We start from the raw sequence: 9,893 nt of genomic DNA, 5'->3' as shown, positions 1-9,893 counted from the left end.
TCATTTTCACTCGTAGAGTAAAATAACTTGTCTTTAGTTTATTATATGCAAGAAGCTACAAAGCAACTTTAGAGGCCTAGAAATAAATTAAAGACTGCCCTCAGAAGAGAGTGATTGAGTTATGAAATGTGAACACTGCATACAATGTGTTGAAACTAATGCAAAGATCTAACAGAGGACACTTCAGCAGCAGAATCCAGAAAATTTTTTTCATTAGTTTTTTAAATGCCCCTTCCATACCAAAGGAAAAAAAAAAAACTGTTGATTTGTGATTCAGACGGAATAAAATGCTATATGACAAATATCACGAGTTTTTCTTCAGGCAATGTAACATCCTAACGCAAAAGAACCCCACTTTTCGCCGAATACACAATATTTTTTATTTGTCTGAAGGACGGCAAATGTGGGGTCAGGAAGCACTAGTAAGGTGAGCAGCTGTTTCTCTTCTCCACCAGGAATTCCTGAGAAGAAAAGAGGGTATAGAAAAAGTCGCAAATAGCATCAAAATCAAAGGTAGGTCACTATCGACCAGTTGGGAAAATCTTTCATCGATCTGTCATCAGGGACAGGGAAATGAAGGCATGATATCAGCTTCACACCTGTCCCGATTTCTGTATCTCTCCAAATCAAATGTTTTATTGGAAATGGTAGTAAATGTAGGACACATGGCTCATTGTCCATCTTGCAATAAAGTTTCTGTTTTATAATAAAGTTCCTAAAGTGTTCTTTATGGAAAATTTTCTTTTTCTGTTGCTTTTATTTCGTCTTCATAATCTCAGTGGTGACATGTTATGAAAAGGCTGGCTGCACTGCTAATAAAAGCACTGCTTCTCCAGCGTCTGAGTGACTGCAGTTGTCTCCAGGCGGCTGGCGGGTTAATGCGGCACAGTTCCAACAGCCTTGAAAAATAACAATAATGTGATTTAGGTCTAGTGTCATTAAACTTGATTAGCTGAGTGAGCTCATGAAAATCCATAATTAACTAGAAAAACAAGAAGACAGATGTTTTTGCCAAGAAATTGAGAGAACTTGGTCTGTTCAACTGCTTTTCTTTCTAACTAAGGACCTAAGCAACTGCATACCTCTCTTCCTATTCATATGCAACTGATAAACAATATCCCCAGATATGGCTCATCTCTGATCTAATCATCTCCACTTTTCATGAGGAGGTGGGAGAACAGGAAATGTAACTCTTTAAGAAGTTTTGAAGCTCATCGGTCAAGTTGGTAAATAACCTAAACTACCTTTCCAGCAACCCAGCTCAGGTCGGCCCTTTATTCCTACTCTGAAGTCCCTGGACTGAGTGGTTCTCAAACAGGGGCAATTTTGTCCCCCTGAGGAATATTTGACAGTGTCTGGAGACATGTTTGGTTGTTACGACTAGAAAGTGTGCTACTGGCATCTAGTGGGTAAAGGCCAGGGATGCTGCTAAATATCTTACAATTCACAAGACAGCCCCAACAGCAAAGAATCTGACCCAAAATGTCACGGTGCTGATGCTGAGAAAGCCTGCCTGTCTTCAGAGGCAAGACCAGAGTAGGTCCATCCCCTGACACAGACCAGCTCAGCCCCCTACCTGAGTATTCAGATCCTCAGATTCCCAGGTCAGCCCTGAGCTGCACACACTGGTGAATCTGATAGACAAGAAGCACAAGCGACCAGTGTGCAGTGGCCCAGCAGAGGTTCACACCGACCCTGAAAGAGTCAGCATTTTAGGAAAGCCAGCATCAGCTAAAGAAAGTATGCTTCCATGAGAACCACTCTTTATGATGGTATTTGTCATAGAAGCTGTGACCTCTCATATTACATTCCGCTCAACTCTTGGGGAAAGTGACTTTCTGTCACATTCTTTCTCCAACTTCTTGCTTTCAGCTCAGGCCCTTAAAGAGCAGGGCAAGGTCAAGAAACCAGACTGAGTAATAGGAGAATGGGCTTTACTCATGGGTTTTTCTATAACTTGGTACAAGTAAACTTTGAAATCCAGATTTCCTAAGGGGCAAAAATAAGGTTCCTTATAATCTTTCTGTCTCACAGGGACAATTCAGAGAAGTGAAAAGAGACTTTCCAAAACCTCATATTCATATGTTAGGTTGAACCACATGAGATGACCATTTTTACAGGACAAAATTAGTTGACTGCTGGCATTTTCATTTGGTTTCATCTAATTATGTCAGTCAGGGTTCTCCAGAGAAACGGATCCAATAGAAGATATATAGATGCAGAGAAAGATTTATTATGAAGAATTGGCTCACACGATTATGGGCTGAGAAGACCCCTGAACTGTCATCCACACACTGGATGCCCAAGAAAACCAGTGATGTAGTTCTAGTCCAAGAGCAAAGGCCTGAAGGACAGGTGACCTGATGCTGTAAGTCCCCATCCTAGTCTGAAGGCCTGAGAACCAGAAGCTTCAATGTCCTAGCAGCAGGAGCAGATAGATGTCCCCACTCAAGCAGACAGAGTGAATTCACCCTACTTACACTTTTTTGTTCTGTCTGAACCTTCAACAGACTAGATGATGTCTGCCCACAACAGAGAGTGTGATTTTCTTTACCCATTCAAAAGCTAATCTACGCCAGAAACACCATCACAGACACACCCAGAAATAATGGTGAACAGTATTCTGGGCACCCCTTAACCCAGTGAAGTTGACACATGAAATTAATCATCACACTAATACTATAGATACACCAACCACCCTGTGAGAAAGGTATTGATTTTAATGAATATCCTTATTTTATAAATGGGGAAAATGAGGCTGGGCGAGATTCAATGAATAGTCCAATCCAGCACAGTTAACATGCTGTAGAACTAGGAATGAAACACAGAAGTTAAGACTTTGGATCCTAAATTTTTTCCACTGGCTGCTTAGCCCTGAGCAAGTACAACACGCTGCCATCTACAATTTGATGAGACCATTATACCTTGTGCAAGAAAAAATTTTACATCTGTGGTTGGGATTAGCGTCAGCTAAGAACCCTTGCCAAGAGGGAAGATAAGTCCAGTCCAGTTTCACACAAGAGCTGCATTAATTCAGACAAAAAGGGAACTTAGATTGGCAAGAAAAGACCTCTGAGACTGGCAAAAGCATCCTCACTTCCTCAAGCCCTCAGGCCTAACACACTCCCGTCTCCTGCTTCTCAAGCCCACAGATACACAAACACATTCTTAATGAGCTTGGTGTCAAAACAGCAAGCGTCAAGGGAGCAGGGCCCCGGATTCTGATCAATGTGAGCAATATTTAGTCTTCCCCAGCCCTGCCGGTTGCCCTCACCTGTTCAGCAGTTCTGAAGTGTTATTTTTAGTGTGTTAAGTTAATAGAGATCCCTGGAGTGATGTGGCAAGAGGAAAGTCACTGAAGGAATGCTGCTAAATCCGTAATCTGAGAGAGGCCTGCAGCTACAGGGTTTCTTGAAGGAGACCTTCGGGAACAGTGTACCATCGGTTCATATCTTAACTTAGGACTACTGTTCAAGGCTGCTTCTTGCCTGAATGGGAGGAAGGAAGACCAGCCCAATTCTCCTGCTGTCTCGATGATAAAATAAATACCATAAATGATAAAATAAAATAAAAATAATGATAGTCTTCGGGGAGAAAGATAGGCCAGGAAATTTATGTTACATTAAAATATATGTTAGGAAATAAAAATCATTCACTCTTAACTGATGTCAAACCTATGGATTCATATTTAAATAACCTCTAACCTAACATCCCCTCTGAAAAGCTGTCAGTGTAATTAAAGCTGTAACAAAGGACACACAGACTTACCCAGGAGAGAAAATTATGACAGGCTTAATCGAAATCACCCTATAAATATCACTCTACTGTTTTAACTATCACGTATCACTTCCAGGGCCATGAAAGTGAGTCATATGCTACCAAAACCAGGCATAATGCTGAAATTTGATACATTCCTTTTATGGCAGCCTCGCATACAGATGTGCCCACTAAGAGACACTGTGTGATTAATGCATTCAAGGTCTTTAGTAGGCATGGTCCATAAATGTGAAAGTTACAGTAAAAGGAAACCAGAGAGAATAAAAGTAGAAACCAAGAACTTGTCCTTCATCTTCTGCCACTAACTCACGAACGTTCAAAGGGATGGCGAAGGATGGAATTACTCTGGACCAAGGGAAGTGCAACTGGTGCCACTAACTGCTCAGCCTTGCACATCGTTCTGGCCATTTATTCCTTGATAACTTTAGAAGGTGACAAGTAGTCACCAAATTTGGAACCTATGCCAGGGAACAGAAAGGCAATTTATTGGAGGAAAAAATAGAAAAAAGGAAGAAAATGAAAAAAATATAGTTGCATCTGCTTTCTTAAAACAATAAACTGACTAACGAATATTTTCAAATGATGACTTTTCTATCATTTTTTCTGATGTTTATTGAACTTCTCCATGAAGACTGAAGTTACAAAGGAAAATGTCTTATGAAGGGGAGTAAAGTGACTTATTTCCATCATAAAACAAAAAGAAAGCATCCATACCATTTATTAAATTGTTTTATATGAACATGAATCGTTTTAGCTTGTTTCTGAACAAGGACATTGTCATAGATCACTTCCTCTTTAACTGGAAATCAGAGGTTCTGAAAACTGTTCATTGATATGGGATTTGACTTCCAAGAGAAAAACATGAAATTGTTCTCCTTTGGGTCCAGGGCAGGAAAGGCTCTGCTTCATAAAGGCTTTTGTTTAAAATATCAAATATTAAGAAACCCTCATACACTGCTGGTGGAACTGAAAATTGGTACAGCCACTATGGAAAACAGTATGGAGGTTCCTCACAAAACTAAGACTTGATCTACCATATGATCCAGCAATCCCTCTACTGGGTATTTACCCCAAAGACTTGAAAACCCATATCCGAAAAGATATTTGCACACCAATGTTCATAGCAGCATTATTCACGGTGGCCAGGACACAAAAACAACCAAAGTGTCCCACGACAGATGATTGGCTAAAGCTGTGGTACACATATACAATGGAATAATACTCAGCCATCAGAATAGATGAAATACTGCCATTTGTGACAACGTGGATGGACTTCGCGATAATCATGCTAAGCAAAATAATCAAGACAGAAAAAGTTGAAAATTACATGATATCACTTACATGTGGGATATAAACCTAAAAGCACCAAAGGAACAGGACAAACAGAGACTCATGGACATGGACTATAGACTAGTGGTTACCAGAGGATAGGGGGTGAGAGGAAGGGGGAGATAGACAGGGTAAAGGGGGTCAATACGTGGTGATAGAGAGAAATCTAACTATGGGAGGTGAGCACACAGTGTAAATATATATATACATATATATATATATAATATCACAATAAATAAATAAATAAATAAATGTTTTAGAAATAATAAAATATCAAATATTAATAACTAAATTGAGTAAGATGATTATTACAAAAAGAATTCGAGTTTCCAGAATGTTAGGTTCAAAAAATTTGGAACACCCAAAAGGTCAAACTAGTAATTTACTTTCAAACAATATTTTCCAGATTCGTTTTGATTCCCCAGAGACCCACTCGCCACCCATTTCTCTTTATTATGAGAATTTGAGGAAGCTAGAAGAAAATCATCTAGCAAAAAATGTCCCAGAATGCATTTGCCATGTACCTTCAGCTTCATCATCTCAGGGTACAGCCACTCTTCCCACTGACCGAAGAGGCAGGGGAGGACAAGCGGACATGCGGCGGGGACAGCATGAGAACACTCCTTGGAGCAGAAAGATCATCAAGGCAGACTGAGGAGGTCTTGCCCAAACCCAAACAGAGTCTACAGGGGGTAAGACTGGTGACCAACATGCCACTATTAACTGGAATTACCTTCATATTGTGCCTTTATCATCATGGGGCATTCAGCTGTTTTCCAAGTGTCATCCAGGGCTGCAGTCAATCTGTCCTACTAGGGAATTGCTGGTTTTAGCACCAGACTGTTTACACTATGCTCCCATCATAAACTGCATTTTGGTTATAATATCAAATGAAAATCAAGCATGAATATTTTTCAGCCAGCCACTAACTCATGAAGGTCCCATCAGAAGCCATATTGTATGCCCTATATCTGATGAACACTCTTTTTTTACACCAAAAAATTGAAGATTGTCAATACCCCCAAGTACCCAGTGGAGCCTTTTGCCCCCAGTGAAGGCATCCAAAAAGAGAATAAGATTGAGAAACACTATCCTGAGCTTTTTCTAGCTTCTCAACCTCCACTATCTTAGCATGCCAGTGGACTAACCTATTCTAAAAATCCACCAGCAGAGATTTCAAACCTTGTGGGTACCATTCATATAATGAGAAGGTCCTTTTTAACAGGTGGCTTGAATTCCCCTGACTGCAATTTAAACTTATTCCCTCTTGTCCTCTCCCACTTACACACTGAACCAGGGAATATAACCTGAACTGGCCAAACTGTTATCTGGCCCTCAGCATTTCATTTTCACATTTCTGTCTGAATCTTAAGTCAAACTGAGGGTGGGGGAGAAGTAAGCACTGGATTAATAAGATTCACAGGGAAATAATGATTACCTAATTTAGCAGTGAAGAGAGAATAGGAACAACCTTCAAATGTCATCATCCGAGGCAGTGTTGAAATGCCTCCTTTTTCTGACACAATTCTGTCAATTAGCTGAGCAGAGCAATTACCATCCCTTTCTCTTTTTTATTTGCAAAGAACCAAAACTTTCTAAGGATGATAAATGACTCCCTGGAAAATTCAATGCTGGTTGTGCTAAATTTGCACTTTCCATATTGTAAGGGTTTGGGTGGACTTTTTTCCCCAGTTATTTCTCATAATCAATGAGGTGAGCAGTTAAAAAAAAAAAAAGGAAAAAAAAAAAAACACCTTGCATAGAATTCAGAGATGGGGGCTTTACAAGAAATCACACACACGCTCAGATCTGTCCAAATGACCAGCAGATGAATACATATCTCAGTATAATTAGTACAGTTGAGGATGTTGTTAGCCAAATGATAAAGTAAATTTCATTTTAATTGTTTTGAATCCTATCCCCATTCCTCTAAAAAGAAGAAAAGGAAATGTATTCAAATTATGACCTTTGAGAATTCTGGAATCATTAGTGTTTCATATAACACAGTACAGAATTAAAGCGGGAAATGGACCCACAGTGTTCCCCTAACTGCAGCATGTACATCATTAATGGCACGTAATTAAGAAGGTGTCCGCGTTGGTCCCAGGCCTCAACTGACAATGGCTCACAAACAGCATTTTCGGTACAGTATAATAGCCAGCATACAGTGGCTAAAACTGTTAATTAAAAAAAGACAAAGGAGACCTAATTTTGCTCCAGTGCTAGGGTAGGAGACAAAAGGAACAGGGGTGTGGGCAGCGATGCATACACGGAACCAAGCTTCAGAAGTTTCTGAACGCTTGAGCCTTTCCCCACAGCTACAGAAGAGGAAGAAGCAGGAGGTAAGGAAAACCAGGCATAGATACAGACCATGAAAGGGATGGTAAAGGGAACATTTAGGGAGAAAAGAGTCAAGGAGACAGAGGGCCATCCCATTAGTAATTGCCCTCTGGTGCCACCTGCACCCCTAAAACAGAATGCCCTCCACAGGGCCATAACTGAAGTCGAAGTTGAAGAAGAGGTAAGAAAAGGAACCCTGTAGTCAGAGGGACCTACCAGATGTCTGTTTTGGAGACCTCACCCAGAAGAGCCCAACAGTAGCTTGATTCCCCCACTTTAATCTGTCTGAAGAATTCTGTTTCAATTATCGATCGCTGTCTCAAAAATCACTCAAAATCAGTAGTTTAAAACAACAAGAGTCTATTCTTCATCATGATTCTGTAGGTGAACTGCATGCTCATATGGTTTAGTGGTATAGCTTTGGTCACTCATGTGGCTGCATTCAGGTGGGAGCTCAGCTGGGGCTGGAACCTCCAAGATAGTCTCTCATCACGTAGAGTGTCTCATTATTCAGTGGTCTACCTGAGCCTCTTTCCAGCATAGCAGCTAATTTCCTAGAGAGACTTCCCAGAGCACAGCGCCAAAGTGTAAGCACTTACCTAGTTTCTGTTCACTTTATGTTTACCAGTATCCTATTGGCCAAGGCAAATCACATGGCCAATTCCAGGGTCATTGTGGGAGGGGCTACCCAAGAGCATGCTTACCAAGATCCATGGTTCATTGGAGAACATTAATCTACCAATCTACCACAAGGGTACAAACCTTCTCAGAGTCAAGCCCTTTACATATGTTTTACCTCTTATTTCCATTGATGCTGCTGGAAGGCACCTAACACAGCAATACGGAAAAAATTGTCATGGATTCAAGATTTGCTCCCAGTCCCTCCCTCCCACTACTGTGAATGGTACCAGAATCCATTCCAATGTGCATGACAGAAACCTGAGACTCCCTCTTTGATATTGCCCTCTCCTCCTCACACCCTAACTGCAACCCATTACCAATCCTGTCCACTCTGAATTCCAAAGAGCTCTTTAACCCGGCTGCTTATCACCATATCCGGCAGCTCTCCAGACAACCACAACAACCTCCTAAGTGATCACCCCAAGGAATTCTCCATGCTGTAGCCACAATGAACTTTGCAAAACATAAATCATATCATGCCCTCCCATCTCTTCTCCACTCTTAAGCCCTTCCTATCACTCAAGATAAGGACCAGGGTCCTTTCATGGTCTACAAGACCCTGCACGCTCTGGATCCCACTGGCTCTCAGCCACATCAGCCTTCTCACTTTCTCAAACACACTATACTCCTTCCCACCACGTGGCCCTTGCATGCTCCCTGCCCACGCGACTGTAATTCCACAATCAAATCTCAAATATCCCTTGCTGAGGAAATCCTTCTCTGGCCTCCCACGCCACGTACAATTCCACTTACATGCACCTGCCTGCCCTTAGCTCCAGGTGTTCTTTATATCTATGTGTGTCAGCTACTAGAATACGAGCCCCGTGAGCACAGGATCTGGGTTTGGTTTTGGTTTCCTAGCTCAGGATAATATTAACAATAAATATCTTTTGAGAACTTACTTTTTGCCAAAAATGACTGAGATACACAGAAATAAACATGACAAAGCCCCTGCTCTCTTAGAGCTTGGTCTGGTTGGGGAAGCTGGAAAAAAAAACACACGTATATACACTGTAATGTCTATTAGTGAGTGATACACGCTAGGAAGGAAATAAAAGCAGACTAAGGGAATAGTGATGGAGGAGATAAGATATCCAGAGCAGATCTCTCTGAAGAGGTGATATTTAAGCAGAGAACTGAATAAAGTATGACAGCACGTCATGGAACTATCTAGAAAGAATATTTCAGGCAAAGGAGACAGCAAATACAAAGGCTGAGGACCAAGTGTGTTCAACATGTATGCTAGGCCAGGGGAACCAGAGGAGAATAGTAAGAAATGAGGCCGGAGAAACATCCAGGAGCTTTGCAAACCATGATGAGTGTTCCCTAGGGCTGTGGTAACAAAGCACCACAAACTGGGTACTTAAAACACAAGAAATTGATTCCTTCACAGTTCAGGAGACCAGACATTCAAAAACCAGGTTCGAAGGGGTTGGCTTCTTCTTGGGGGCTCAGAAGGAGCATCTGTCCCATGGCTCTCTTCTTGCTTCCAGAAGTTGCCAGCCATCCGTGGCATTCTTTGCCTTGTAGAAGTATCACTCCAGTCTCGGCCTCTGTCATCACATAGGTGTCTTCCCTCTGTATATATGTCTCCTTATAAGAACCTCGGTCACATTGGATGAAGGGCCCACTCTACTCTGTATGACTTCATCTTAACTTTACTAATGGCACTACAGTGACCCTACTTCCAAATAAGGTCACGCTCTGAGGTTCAGGGAAGGACATCAATTTTGGGAAGGACACTAATCAACCCAGTCTAATTAGGA

This window comes from Rousettus aegyptiacus, unplaced genomic scaffold, assembly GCF_014176215.1.
Source record: "Rousettus aegyptiacus isolate mRouAeg1 unplaced genomic scaffold, mRouAeg1.p scaffold_m13_p_4, whole genome shotgun sequence".
Classification (NCBI taxonomy): Eukaryota; Metazoa; Chordata; class Mammalia; order Chiroptera; family Pteropodidae; genus Rousettus; species Rousettus aegyptiacus.
The sequence above is the reverse complement of the archived record's forward strand: the minus strand, read 5'-3'. Positions refer to the sequence as shown.